Below are 16380 nucleotides of genomic sequence, written 5' to 3'. Positions count from 1 at the left end.
AGTACTTTATTTACTCATATCATCATGACTTTTAATTTCAATTTAATTGCTATTTATTCTGTTTATGGTAGAATATTGCATTCTTTATTTTAAATCTTGTTCACCTGAATATAATGATTATAAGTTCATTAAAAGTGCTAGAAAAAATAAAAAACTGTTAATGTTGCATTCAGTGTTGTTATTTGATGTGAGGTTTCAAGCTGTATTGTATTACAAGTTGGAACTTATCCTAATAATAATTAATCTCACACCTTATGTCTTTCAGCAATACTTTTTCATATATTAATCTTAAACTGGATTATTGTAAAGTACATAAAGGACTAGCTATTCCAGCAGCTATTTTTATTTAATCTAACGTTTTTGGCCACCTATGCAGCCATCCTCAGGATTGAACACTTTTAAATAGAATTCTTTAAAGTTTAAATAATTCTTGTTTGGAACATTATATTTAAATTACATAAATTGAAAAAAGTAAAGTGAAAACATTGAGGGTACAAGTAAAAGTATACAACAATTATGAAACTATATGGAATAAAATGAATAATAAATAAAGAAATACAACAAAATATTTGTTTTGTCTTTAGTATCTTTGTCTTTACTGTTTTTACTGTTACTGTTTACTGTTTACTGTTTTTAGATGTTACTTCCAAGCTTCTAATAAGCAAGTGGCATCCTTATGGTTTATGCATGAATTCTTTATACTGTGCTTGTATGTCTGTATTTTTTCTAGGGTTTTACCTGCTTCTTGTTTCCCTATATTTTTTTAAAAGTTTAATATCTGTAAACTTTGGTGTATTGTCCAGAACAGTTGCCTGTATGGCTAAGGCTGTTGTAGTTTTGCCTTTACGCATGTTATATTGATGCTACTTAATTCTTGTAGGGAGGTTTCTGGAAGTGTATCTTATGCATTTACTTATTTTGTTTTCCAGACCTAGAGTAACAGTTATCTTGTATACACCTGGGGCCATGTCAGGATCAATTGGATCTTTGTCATTATCCATCCAGCTGTAAATAGTTCTGTTATGCTTATATGCAATATTTCTGTTGCTCAATCTAATGGTTTTCTATAGGTGTTGTTTAATAATATGTTATTAGTCACTGTAATGTATTATTTAAAACAAACATTTTGGCCTAGTTTACATGCTTCAGATTCTACACATTCAAATTGAACAGTTTAGTGAATGTTCCAACCTTTAAACTGACTTTTTTTAAAAAGGCACCTTTGAAATTAGGCCAAAACCATTTGTTTTTAATAAAGTATTGCTGGAAAATGTAAGGAAGGTGTAAGATTGATTATTAATAAATAATCTCTATGCTTTATTGATTAGTATATACAGTTTAATAGTAAAGTTTAAATCTTATTAATATTTACAATTTTACAGAAAAATAATAAATAAAACTAAAATGATTGATTTTGAATAGTAAATAAAGTAACCTTATTGATATTTCCCATACATTTAAATATTAAATTTAATAATTTTGTCTTCACTTATTTCATAACATACAATAATATACTCATGTCCATAATTAAAGGATGTGCTGGATGTGCATAATTAAAGGACAGCATAATTAAATGCTAAATGTGCCTCATTCAATTGCAAGAAACACATTTCAAAAGAATGAATATAATATAAAAAAATGAAATTCAGTGAGGAAAGAAGTTTGGGTTCACCTAACTCATGGGGGAAAAAGGAAAAACAATAGATACAGATGTTCCACACGATCCTTCTTGTGCTATGAATGTCACCTGTGGTCCTATGAAGCATAATAGATAAACATGCATTATGACAATACATGGTACACATTGGTTTGGCATACTGCTTATAATGTTGTCCAGCAGTTCCTGGGGTAATGAATCCCACTGTTGCACAAGTTACTCTTCAGAGCTCTGGTGGAGAATGATGTGTTGCAACCCTGCAACCAAGGGCATCACATGCATGTTCTCTAGGGTTTAAGTCCAGTGAATAGGGTAGCTAGTCCAGATGCCTCATATCTTTGGATTCCAAGAATCGAGCCAGACCTATGAGGGCAAGCATTATTGTCCATTAAAATGAACCCAGGACCAAATGATCTCTAAAAAAGCCACACACACACACACACACACACACACACACACACACTGCTGTAGGATGACACACTATAAATCTGGTATCATACCATATTCAAACATGTGCAGTGGTATGCAAGACCCTAACATGATATTACTCCAAACAAGAATTCCTCCACTTCCAGAATAATGATTTATGATGTGGGTAGGATTATAACATGTGCTTGGGCTTGCCAAATGTTCACTTGACTATTGGTCTCTAGGCCTTTACAGCCTAGAGACCAATAGTCAAGCTGGATCAGTAAAGTGTACAGTGTCCCATTGTTGTGAGGGCCATATAATGCATTCAGTACACCATGTTCTGTAGCTCAATATGTTCTATGCAGTTAAAGGAATACATACAGCAGGCTACCTTGCATACCTTGGTATCATGTAGCTGTCTAAATCAGGGATGGGCAACCTTTTTCTACATAAGGGCCGCATTTCAAAACTTTTGAACTGACGCGGGCCGCACACAAGAGAAAAGAGGGGGGAATTGTCGGTAAATCACAATTCTTTATTCATATATAATTATAAATTAGCATAGGTATACTTAATATAGCTTCTGGCACCGATCTAAACGTAATATATTGGAAATATTTGGTTAAATATCAGTCACTGCTAGTTTTAAATTAGTTTTGATGTGTCTGTTAGCCGGTTTCTTGTTTTAATTTTTACTAAATTCATTGCGAAAAAACTTTTCACAAATATAAGTTGTAGAAAATAACGTTTGAATTTTTGTCGAATATCTCATTAAGCTGGGAAATTGATATATTTATTCATACCTCATGCCACGTGGGCCGCAAAAGATATTACTGCGGGCCGCGGGTTGCTCATCCCTGGTCTAAATCATTTGTCTGGATATGGTGATATTTGATGTTGATGAGAGGTTTCTAAGCAATTTACTTGTTGCTTTGGTGGGAAGCATTTATGACTATGTACTAGTTCTGATGGCCGAGCAGTTCTGTCTTTAAACACTGGGAGTTCGATTGCAGGTTTGCGCCGTGCTTGGACAGGCTGGCCATGTGGAGTTTTCCGGGTTTTCTCCACGTTTGTAACACCTGAATAGGGGCAGTTTCCCTTATGAGACCTTCTGGAAGGCATTTCCCCTTGCGTAACATTGCAAGGGAGAATGTTCCCGTGCCCCAGAGAAGGCAATGGGAACCACTCTGGATGTAACTTCCCCTAGGATACACCTCAGCGCATTACTAACTACTTACTAACCTACACCAGGTGTTCACTGACGTTAGGAATCTGATATGGCATACAAAGAAGAAGACTAGTTCTGATGTGCAGTTGTGACATTTGGGTAACTTTTACTGTATTGCCTTGCAAGACGAAGGTTGCAACATCTTGGCCTTGTCAAAACCTTTGCCAAAGCCTACAGATAATGCTTGGTGGAACATTCAGCTCCTGTGACATTTGTCTCTGAATTTGGCTAGCCTCTAATTTAATAATCCTGCCATGCATAATGTCATCGATATGTCATCTTTAGGATGTAATTATTGCCTACAAATCATCATTTGCAGTTACAAGGCAATAACAACATTTGCACATATACCACAGCAATGACCTCTTAAGATATCAAATGCCTAAACTGACAAAAAGCTTTTATGCCAAATTCCTTTATAAGTAAACTAAAAGATAAGCCTGGCGTTGCTTGGGCAAAAAGAAACGATAGCGAAGATTAAGATTATTACATTATAGCCAATCTTACCCATTTTCACAGAGTGCAAGAATTAGACCCCTCCTGTTTCCAGACTAATTAGAGAATTTATAGATGGGTCTAAAAATGTGTTTGATTTCCCACAAAAACACAAAAAAACCGCATCTGCGCCTGTAAATCTTGCACGCCACTTTCTCTTTACACTTCCATTGTTACTCAACACACCCATTCTTAACACTTCCATTCTTAGCACTTCCATTGTTAACACTTTTCTACATGAAAGTGTTAACAATCTCTTCCCTGCGGGGGGAATAAAAATTCCATCTTAGTGTGCATTCTCTTGGCCTACCTATTAAAATGCAAAAAACCGCATCTAAAATAGTATACCGTATTTTACAAACTATAAGACGCACTTTTTTCTTCGAAAAATTGCCTTCAAAATTCAGGTGCGTCTTATAGTCCGTAAAATACGGTAATAGAAGCAGAGTTCTTTAGGATAAGCCTTAATCCTCTCCCTGTCCCCTGTGGGGGGAATTTTGAAAAATCCCTTCTTAGTGTATGTTCTTGTGACATACTCTAACTGTGTATCAAATTTAAACTTTCAACTCCTTACTGTTTGGACTCTATTATTATTATTATTATTAAGTGAAATATACTCGGTTAACCCAACGGTTTTTTTTACCCAACCGGTTAATAATCGGTTATTATTATTATTGTTATTATGTTGAGTTAAGTGAGATATACTCGAGTTGTTGTTATTATTATTATTAACCCATCTTGATTATATATATAGATTTGCATACATGTACATCACTTCCTTCAGAAGTTGCTATATAGCATTTCTACCTGGTTTTGTTCATTTACAGCAGTGGAAAATTTGTGTACTTGTGAATTCTTTAAATTATGGACATGAATGTACTGTACATAAAATATATAGAATCTATAAAAATTCAGAATTTACAGATAATCATTTTGTTTGAAGTAAGGTAGAATCCACAATCTTAACTTTTATTTTTGTAATTTTATACAATGCTACCATCAATTTATTGATTTTTGAAGCTGTTTTGTTTGTTTTATTTATTGTACTGTATATTCCATCATAAAAATATGAATCAATACAATTTGATCCTATTACTAAATGGTATTCAAATGGACTGATCATTTTACAGTTTTATTTTTATAAAATCTTCAATAGAAAGAATATTCAATTAGTAAATCTAAAAAATGACAACAGGTCGTTTTTAAGGAATTTATAATTTTTATTCAATTAAAAGTACTTTAAGCAGTAAATTTTTTCAGTTTACTCACCAAACCAGAAAATCCAGCAGTGAAATGTTAAATTTAAGAAATGTTTGATGATGATTATTGAAAGTAATTGAAAATGTTAGTCTTCAGGTTGTTTACATTAATTAACAATATAGAACAATGCATGAATGGAATAATTTTTACAAATTCAAATTGTAAAATTTATTTCATGCATTGTTCTATATCATTAATTAATGTAAACCTAAAGATAAATTTTCCTGGTTTGGTGAATGAACTGATAAACATGTCCAGTTATTATAGATTATTGTAAATTTTTTATTTTAAGTTAATTTCTGTAAAACAGCATTTTCTCACTCTAAATGTAAGTTTTGATAGATTCTTTCAAATGTCATTTTAAATTCTTTAGTTAATTCAAACATTCAAATACAGATAGTTTAAGTCATTATTTCTTAACAACAATTTAAATATATAATAATGTTTAAATATTAACATTATTATAAATTTAAACTGTTGTTAAGAAATAATGAGTTAAACTATGTACATATGAATGTTTGAATTAACTAAAGAATTTAAAATGCATTTGAAAGAATCTATCAAAAATTACTTTTGGAGTGAGAAAATGCTGTTTTACAGAAATTAACTTAAAATAAAGTGTGTTTTTGATTCTGAAGATGAATTTACTGCCAAAAAGTTTTTTGAATAGTAAACTATCATTTCTTAATAATATTATCACACATTTTTTTACAATGATTTTACTAAGAAGTGGTAGTTTAAATCATTCATATATGAACGCTTAACATTTTAAATAAAATAAAGAAATTTTTAAATGTTTAGCAAAATATAGTCAGTTTCAGAGTGAAAAAAAAAATTGTTAAAATCTCTTCATTTTTAGAAACTAATTACTTTAACTGAATAAAAATTGAGGATACCTTGAAGGTCTGTTGTAGTTTTAAGAAAACATATAAGAAGACATATAAGAAGAATCATAATTAAAAAATCTAGCAATGAGTTGTGTAACTTCTTGGCTGATATGAGATTTTATTAATATAATTTTTATATTAATTATTACAAAATGGTAAAAAGCTTTATTTTGAAGGTAGAGATGAGTTTTATAAAAAAAATTGTGAATGCTAATAACTAATAAAGCTGGCCCCACTCAATATGACATATGACACACTGTATCTCCCGACCTTCTCGACCTTTAACTACCAAAATTTAATGGTATCAATGTCCTTTATATACAAACTACCATGCCAAATTTCATTTCTTAATCATTAATCCATCCTGAGATATTAAACAAAATAGTTGTCAACACACACATTCACACAGGTACAGATTTTTTTTTTCTTTTTGATTTTTTGGGTTTAGGAGTCTGAAAATGTGGAGGGTCAAATTTGACATTATTCCAGTACTTTCTTGTATTATATATATATATATATAACATATACTGTACATATATACATACATATATGTACAGTATATGTATGTAATACATACATACATACATACATACATATATATATATATATATATATATATATATATATATATAATACATACATATATGTATTAGTCGTATAAACAGACTAATAACAAAATAAAATCAGCATTGGATTTAAAGTCTGGTTTAAAAATAATTGTATTAGTCAATTACCAAATGTTGAATAATATTTAAGTAAATAGTACATATTTTATGCATTAATTTTCAAGTTCTGTATTCAATATGATAAAAATATAATTTTTATCTTAAGTTTATCTGTATATATGATTTGATCAAGTGTAAAATGTAAATGAATGCTTAGAACTTTATTCATGAATTACTTTAACCCTAATTTTAAATATTTATAGTTCATATACTAGATTGTTGTTATAAAGTAATTAGATATTCTCATATTTGATAATATTTAATTATATTCAAAACATATTGAAAAAATAAGTCTTAAAACAATTACTTTATTCAATAATGAAAAGAAAACTTTATAGAATAAAAGTTTATCAGTCTTGTGACAATAACAATTAATATCTATTAACTGCTTTCTAATATTAAAAGCATTTTTATCAAAAATTAAAGTTTCTCTAATGTATATTTAATGTTTAAATAATTTACTATTTTGTAAACATTTAAGTTTTCCTATTTCTCAAATTAACCTGACTTTTCCACTATTTTATGGTAACCATATAATTATTTTTTTGTCTTATCTGATAAATAAAATGTATAAAATTAAAATTTTGAAAATAAGTCATACAAATTATATGAATAAAATATTTCAATGAACTGAATTATATATAATTATATGTTGCATTTTTTTTCAGACATTACCTGAATTTTATTCCAAAGAACATAATTTATCATTCAATTTAAAGAAGAATTTCAAGATTTTTGTTTTAATCTAGAATTTTATTAAGTATATATTTGTTTATTTTTGTTTTTAATTTGTTAAGAATTTTTATTCAAGAGAATTAAACTCTCTCTGGCACATTTTATTCTACTTTAATTTTCTTTTAATAAGTTTTAATATTTGTGCCATAAGAAAATCTTGTTTAGATTTTAAACTTGGATTTTAGTTTGTTGCATTTACTTATGTTATAATTCTTATATTTTTGTGAATTTGTTTTTGTAACTTTTCAAAAACATTTTTTGTATTTCATTTTTTGAAATAAATTTCACACTGTCATGCTAAATAATAGTATTTCAAATGATTTTTGTATATATATTTTTTTGTTTTTTATATAATTTAAATATTTTTATCAATTTATTTTTTAATAATAAAAAGACTATAAAGAATATGTAAATATTTACTAAATCCAAATTTTTGTAGTTTATAGTAGTTTTAAAAATACAATATTACTTATAACTTTAAAAGTAATATTTATGATTCTTCTTTATTTCAAAAATTTTTTATTTATGTCTTAAAACGAATATATTTTTATCAGTAAGTAATAAAATTTTTAAATATGTTATTTTTTCATATTCATGCTATTTTAATTATGTGGAAAAAAGGCGAAAGGTTCCTCAAAAGTTTAGCCATTAAAAATCGGTTCTTGCTTTTCTCGGGAGGAATATTCTTGAAATTCTTGCAAGATGGCGATAATTTTTAGTTATGTTTTATCGTTATTTTTTTTTTTTTTTCGATGATGATGATTTGATGGAATATAATCAATAAATCTGAATTATCATAAAATTAGTAGTTGGAGTTATTACTAATAATTTTTTTTAAAATTAAATTTAATAGTTTGGAATAAATTGCGACATATTATTGCTGCTATTTTTCTATTTGAAATTTTTTACTTAATATATCGTTCGAATATTTTCCAAAATTTTAACATTTGTATATAAACTATTTCGTTATTTTAATATATAATAGACTGATAAATATTTTATTAATAAAATTTTTACTTAAAAGTATAAAAAAATTTATTTGATTACTAGAGTAAGCTTGGAAAAAATTTTAGTATATTTTTCTGGTTTTCTATTACCCTATAAAATTCTTCCGTCAATTGAGATTCTATTTCAAATTGTTCATTCAAACAAAAATTCGGATATAAAACGTATAGCATTTCTGATCTCGTCCCTCTTCATAAGTTTCCGAATAAATTAGTTTGGAAATCGATACATATTGATCAAACAAACGGAGAACGCTTACCAATACAAAAGCTCGATTTATCATACGTCAAATTCTATTTTCGACCAATGGCAATCGAGAAACAGAACTGTAAAGAACGACAAATTTTGACCTTTACCAAAGGATTCGTGTACTACGCATGTGCGATAGTATCCAAGAAGAGGATCGATAAACAGCAGCACCAACATCAGGTACACTTAGTGATTGTATAAACGTAGTGTGTACCGTTAATAGTGTGTGTAGTCTGCTGAGAATGTTTACCAATTTGAAATTATCCGGTGGTGTGTTGAAGGTGAAGTTGCATAAATCCATCCTTAGGTGAGTTGAGGTAATATATCCTCTTCCAGTACAGAGTACGTCTTTGATAATAGCACGTCTCTTCGAAGTTTTCCCCTTTTCGCTAGTGTTTTAAACTAGAAATTGAAAAATTATCGATTTTTAGATTTATCTAATTTTCAATAAAATTAGTGTTTTTAATCATATCGATTTTTGTTTTTTATATAATCGAAAGTACGGATTATCTGACTTAATTTTTTATTGTGATATCCGTGTATATTTATCAAACAGTAATGATTGATGAATAAGAAATGATTATAAGTGAAGAGTTTTTCATATTTTTCATTTAACTGTTTTGTGAACGGTTTATGACAGAGGTCGGCATAATACTCTCAATCGATAAAACTTATGCTGCTTGTATGAATTTGTTTATGTTTTGGCGCCACTTGTCCATTATTTCTGATATATTCGAATAAGTAGAAACTTATCAGTGATGTTTCTATGAAAAATTTTTCATATATATCTATATCTATACAAACTTTCATAATCTACCAACTACGATTTTTTCTAAGCAAAGAAATAGTTAAAATTTGTGGTTCTTTTGCTGAAATATATCAATACATATACTTTTTCAGATGTAATATAACTGTAACGAAATATATTACTGCAATTATAGATTTAAATGGTATTTGCATTTGTTTACTTTCTGAACTAGGTGATCGATATGTTCAATCGAATAATTTAGTGTAGATATTTATAGGATATTTTGTATACTAAAATTCTCAATATAACTTGTATAAACGTATAACAATTTATTGATATGTGATTTTTAATTGTCGATGGTACTTTATCTATTGTTTTTTGAAATCCTTCTATTGGATGATTATTGAAATTTTAAATCTATAATTGATGAAGAGGAGTTTCCAGATTCGAAATTAGAGTGGTGGTGATCTCATTGCTTCTTTACTCAGAAAACAAATTAATTTATTTACATTATTAATAGCTTCATTGTAAATGCAGATTTCAAGTGAATCGTAAATCTAAGTTTATTTTGATATATCTTTTTCTATGTTTATTTTTAAAGATAAATACATATTAATTTAGATAAATAAAGATATATCAAAATATTTTTATTAGGAAACGATCTTTTATATGATATTAAAAGATCATTTAAAAAGTTCTTGATACTAGCCAAGAATACATTGCAACATTTACGAATTACGATTCACTTATTGGGAAACAGGCTACCAGGTAAATCTTTTAAATTTAAAACATGAATTTAAGTTTTTAACTGTTACTCAGATGTTCTACGATGATTACACTTTATTAAGAATACCAGCTTTAAAATTTATTTCGTTCGTGAATAACAGAGGAAAAGCTTAGATTTCTATCACTTGACCTATTTTCCAATCGATCGAAGATTTGAAAATAATTTTGTTTGTAATAATTTAATTTTTAAATATTAAAATATCATTTTGTAAGGAACTTGTGACGGTTTACTTTCTAAAAGAATTTATTACAAATTAATAATCAGGTAGAAAAAGTTGAACCCTTAATTTTTTGCATATTGTTTACATTTAAAAAATTATGTTTGTTTAAACTTATATTGCCATGTATATATAACACAAGAATATGAAATAATAATAATAATAATAACTTTTATCAGTTTTCTCAACAAATGATAATGGTGTTCAAAGTTTTAACTATTATCCTTAACTATATAATTCGTAAATTAATCACATACTGTAATTTTATTTTCCGCCATATATATATTCTACGTTTAAAATAACTTATTGGAATAGACATGTAACACTAACTTATTGGAAAACAAACATTTTTTCCAAATACGTGTGTTTAGAAGAACTGATTTTTCATATCTAAAAAATCTTTGCTCATAGTGTATTAAATTATTTTATTTTGCGTTTTAAAACATTAATAATTAATAATCACTTCTTAAGTAAAAATATATACTTAATATGATGATAAAATTCAACGTGATCCTTGTTTTCAACAAATCACGGAGACTTTCGTGTTGAAATGTTTACTACAGAAAAATAAAAAAAGTACTTATTTACGGCAAGATATAAATTTATAGTTTTGCTTGTCGTTAAAACTATATAACAATTTAAAGTTATAATTTGAAATTAGAATCCAAATTTTTTCTGTATTGCGTGATAATTTAAGAAGTATACGATATTTTCCATCCTAAACCTTGAATAGGTAGGTATTAGAAACTTTTACTTCATGTTAAATATTTAAAGGAGAAAACACATACAAGAAATTGGAGACGACAAATTTGGGATAATTAAGATTATGATAAAGATGTAAGAAAAATTTTAATTATAATTTCAGAAATATGATCTTTTTTATTCTACATCATTAAAGAGATTCTGAATTTAATTTTAATCAAAAGTTTTGATTAAAAATTAATTTCAGGAATAAGAGAGTTAAAATATTTTATTTTCCTTTTTTCTATCCGAGGAACCAGAGTAAGTTTAAACTTAAAATTCCGTCATTTTCATTATATTCAAATTCTCAATCGCACATATCTCACTAAACTCAAATTGTACCTCAAAAGGATTTAACGCGGAAACAAAAAAGGAAATGGGAAATTTTATCGGCTGTTGGAATGTACTTTTTTGTGTTATATCAAGTCAAAACTTTGACAGTGTGATTTATAAAGCTTTGGCTATAGACTACATTTAATTGCTCTTTGGTAAAGTTTTTTTTCCCTTTTTGTTTTCATCGAAGAATTGCATTGTGTTTTATGCTTTTTTTTAATTTTTTCCCCTTTCCCTTAAAGCACGACATAGATGAGTATTTTGTGTTTGAACAGCAACAAATGAAAAATTAAAGTCTGAAATAAAACTTTAAATTATTTTTTCAGGATTTATTTGTACGAACAGGTAAGAATAAAAATCTTAAGTTATTTATACTCCAGTTTTGAAGATTTTATTGTTGTTATAACTATAGAAACAAGTTTATCTAAACTGTTCAGAATAAATATAAACTTTTAGATAGAGAGAGGTTTTTATGATTTGAAGTTTCAACTTTTATGAAGATAATTAGAATTATATACAAAGAGAGGAAGGAAAGTTGAGAACACATAAGGAGGATAATAACTTATATATAGAATTTAATAAATTCTCTTGACGCGAATTAACTACAAGGTAAGTGAATGTAGAGTAAACAGGTGTTATCTCTCTTATTTAATAAAATTTATGAGTACATCTTGTAAATGTGTCACCGGTTGAGCTGTTAACGTAGGACTAAAACTATAAAAAATGATCTCAAAATTTATACATTAATTGTTTTCATATGAAATATGCACCAAAACATCATTTTTCAAAATGATATAGAAGTTTGAGGTTTCAGTTTACGTAAAATAAAACCACGAAGAACAAATTCCTTATCGATAAAGTTACTATGCAGATCAAGCCTTATTTAGAGTTAAAAAGTAAGTTTTAAAGATAATATCGTCTGTATTTATTAAAAAAACAAAATTTTATATTAATTCTATATAAATACTGGTATAGGATAATTAACTGTTGTTACTTAATTTAGTATTTTTCTATTTTTTTAAATTCGTTTTGTTTATATATGGCATATTTTTTTTTTATCTGGACGAAAGCCAACACAGATTTTTTTTTAAGTACGAATATGTAACGTGCTATTATGTAGTTAGCAACTTTAAATATTTATTAATATCAGTATAGGACTTTACGTTGTGAATTTTTAAAAAAGTATTTATCCTAGTTAATAGAATACCTGTTGAAAAAGCCATGTTGTAGTTAACGAATTGAATTATTTCAAAATATTTCCAAGTAAATGTTTAATCGGTTTTAACACGTTTCGTGCTTATTAATCTGATTAAAAATTAAGTAAATTATGTTTAAACCGAAACAATTTAATATAATTAAGAATTAATTGGCGTTTTATTCATAATAATATAATAATCTATTCACAGATGCTAAGAATTCTCTATGATATTTTTACAGCATATTACTTAAAGGAGAGTTTGGCTAAATTTTAAATTTGAATTATTTTTAATGAAGCAAATATGTATTCAAAAATATAAATGTGATATTTTTTTAAATAATAATAATTGTTTAATTTCAAGCATACAATATAAAATTACTTTTAAATAATATCTAAACTTCGAATAATAAATCAACATAAATTAATTTAATAAATTTAATTTTCTATTCTGATGAGATATTTTGTTAATTTTATTAGACAATCTTTGCGAAAAATATTTAATCGTTGAAATTCTTAGGCATTTTCATTTAATCAAAGTAACATAAGAGAATTTTAACAATATGGATGGAAGGCATTTTAAAAACTTATTTCCATTGGGTTAATAGAATTGATAAAATTTAAGTTAATAAATACTAATGCAGATTTATAAGTATTATATGTGAAAATAAAAATTTTAAATTAAAGAAAATTTCTATTTTGAGAAAGATCATTTTACGGATATGAAATTTTACATATTACAAATTGTTTTTTCCCGAATAGCGATAGTAAGCTTAAAGTACTAAATAATACATTTGGTATTTTAAAATTATATGATATTTGAATAATTCTTAACAAGTTGGAGTGGCATTAAATTTTTAAACGATACAATGTTGTTTTTAAAATGAAAACGAAGTACAATTTCAATAAATATATAAATAATGATATAAAAATTGCATATTTAAATTAATATAAAATTATTTTGTAGAAGAATATTATTTTTACTTGACTTTGGTAAACATTAAATATTAATAAAACTGGAATAAATGTTTTAAAAACGTTTAACGAGTTGAAAAAGTACAAGAAATAAACTTTAGTCATTGATAACATAAGCGAATTGCGTTTAAAAAAAAAAACTGGTTTTGTATAATTCAAGAAGACAAAATAAGATATAGATTTTTTTTTCATTTAGCATTAAAATTTAAACAATTAAACCTTTTTTATCTGCGGCCAAATATTTATTTTGCAAGTTTTTGGATAAAAAATAAATAAAAAAAATGTGATATTTTTGCAAAAATATGGTTTTTCTCCGTATTTTACTATGTCTAATACATTAATGTGAGATTTTATAATAATTTTAACATAGGTCTATTAAAATAAATGTTCAGTTTTGACTTTTTCAACGACTTTTTAGAGTGTATTAGTAATTCCCATTTAAAGAAATGTTTAAAATTAAATTTGAGAGACTAACCTCAAGTATTTGAAATCTTTTCACTATCTAAAGTTTCAATTTTTATATGCTTTTTTATGATTTATCTTTAATTCTCAGAACTTATAAAGAATAGAAATGCTGAATTAGCTCTGAATGAACTGTAGATGAAAACGATAATAAACATTACATTCAAGCTGATAATGATAAGGTTTGGTGCAATCTTTAAGAATTATTCGAAGCAATTATGACTATTATTTTTCAGGTTTTGATAGTCAACAAAAATTTCTTTTCTAAATAAAATAAACCGCAACACTATTTTTTCTGTTTTCCCCATAAATCATTGCAAAAATTTTAACGTTTTCATTATAATTTGAAGAAAGAATTCTAATATTGAAAGTAGTTAAAAATAAATAAAATTCAGATTTAAAATTATATCTAAAAATAAGTTCTTTATTTTTTAGATATATCTAAATCTTTATTTACTCGACTTTAGATATACAGTAATTTAAAATGTAATGTATATTAACGAAATTCACTAGTATCTAATTTCCATTATTAATAAAAATATTGTATTTCGAAATTTCTGTAGGTAGAAATGCAAACTTAAAAGGTTTTCTAATAATACCCACTTTTAAACTTTATAGTTCTAGCATTAGACTGATAATAATTTAATTAAATTAATTTTTTGGGAAGCTTTCAACATCTTAAGTGTATTCAATCAATATGAAATGCCATTTATTATGAATGACCTCCATCTTAGCCATCATGGATGAAGGATTGGAACGAAACAGATCCGAATTATCTGGGAATAGTTATAATGGTTTGTCGAATACACAGATTACAATGGCAGAATTTTTTTTATCTTACGGCAATGCTGCTAAATTTTAATTTTCACTCATCAAAATTCTTAATTCTACAAAGAATTTGAATTAAAGTTGATAAACAAACTAAAAGGAAATTTCAACTCATTCTTATAGGTACGATAATTCACTTTCTGTATAGAAACTAATCACGTAATAAATAAAATATCTGTTAAGTTTCCTTAGTTTGATAGTTTAATGATAAATTAAAACGTCGTACCGAAGCAATATGCATTATTTAGGCCTAAATATGAAAATTTAATAGACCGTGTTTATACTTGGTGTTTCTTTTATCCATGTTATATATGTGTAACTTATTTAATATAGTGTAATAACTTGATAAAGACGTTATAAAGACGATCATATTGATTCATTATTTTAAATTATAAAAAGAAATAACTATTCCAAAAAATAATTGTCACATGTGCAGCATTGACATCAACGATAGAGTGGATAATTTATTGATTTATCAATGCGAAGTATCAGTACATTAAGACCACATGGCCTGCTGTAATTTTGTCCATCACGGTTAATTCATGGAATCTGCCAGAATGGGTAGGAAATAGAAAACGATACCCCAATCCGATTCAAGTCAAATTTTGTAGATCCAAATCGAATTCAAATCCGAATTTTATTTTTCTTTTTTACGGTAGTAGGCTGATAAGTTATCCCTGTACAGTAAAATTGTTAGCAATTAAGACCACAGTTTAAATCTATTCTTATTTAGTTTAATTAATTTTAATTAATTACATTAAAACCGTAAAATATATAGTTTGGAATCGGTTTGGTGTAATCTGTGCGATTTTAAGTCTTGGCTAAGATTCGATTCATAAGATAGAAAATAATCATTTCAAGAGTTAGGCTGGATTGCTGTACTTGAAATGGTAATGTATTTGACTATATTTTCTGGAGATTGAGTCGATGCAGATCGATTACACAAATTTCCATACCGGGATTTACTGGAATTTTGATCTCTACTATTCCAGCCGAATTTATTACCGAATACATAATACATTTATTAAAATAAAGATTGCAAGCAGGTAATTAGATATGAAATTTTCTTGAAATATATATAATATCAGTGTATCCATTCTTCCGTATTTCATTCCTTATATTTAAGCATATAAATAATAATTGCTTGAACAGATAACGTAAAAATAATTAAAAATCGAAACAGTTTAAATCAATTTATGTGAAAAGTAGTTTAAAACCATGAAAGTTATTTGTTTTATAATAAACCGTAGAATGGATTTTAGAAATTATTTTTATCTTAATATGTCATAAAAATAGACTTAGAAGTCTATTTTTAGTACCGACCTTCTAAAAATGTTAATCTGGTCTCTCGTCGTAGGCTATAGAGGATTAATAAAAATTCTAAGTACTGTACAGCCAAGAATCCCTTCTGGTATTATTTCCTTTTGCTTTTAAATGATTGG

The 16380-nt window shown here is 26.7% G+C and overlaps 2 protein-coding genes across 5 annotated transcripts in view; both read left to right on the top strand.

Moving 5' to 3' along the window:
- LOC136981827 (muscle M-line assembly protein unc-89-like) overlaps nucleotides 1-7691 on the top strand; it is a 79077-nt gene extending 71386 nt beyond the window's left edge. The window contains exon 5 of the mRNA XM_067278207.1: nucleotides 7332-7691. The gene's annotated coding sequence lies outside the window, so the exon portion shown is untranslated. The remainder of the gene's footprint in view (nucleotides 1-7331) is intronic.
- Nucleotides 1-16380, top strand: part of LOC136981826 (protein stoned-B) — a 96477-nt gene that overhangs the window by 18132 nt on the left and 61965 nt on the right. Inside the window, exon 1 of one of the 4 annotated variants that reach the window (XM_067278202.1) lies at nucleotides 8594-8832. The exons of 1 other annotated variant lie outside the window; for it this stretch is intronic. The gene's annotated coding sequence lies outside the window, so the exon portion shown is untranslated. Of the gene's footprint in view, nucleotides 1-8593; nucleotides 8970-16380 lie in introns of those variants that run through there. 2 more of the 4 variants (XM_067278201.1, XM_067278203.1) reach the window with 2 other exon arrangements.

This window comes from Centruroides vittatus, unplaced genomic scaffold (genome assembly GCF_030686945.1).
Source record: "Centruroides vittatus isolate TY-2023 unplaced genomic scaffold, ASM3068694v2 contig_796, whole genome shotgun sequence".
In the NCBI taxonomy this organism is placed as follows: domain Eukaryota; kingdom Metazoa; phylum Arthropoda; class Arachnida; order Scorpiones; family Buthidae; genus Centruroides; species Centruroides vittatus.
Note: the sequence above shows the minus strand (reverse complement) of the source record. Positions and strands in the feature narration are given on the sequence as shown.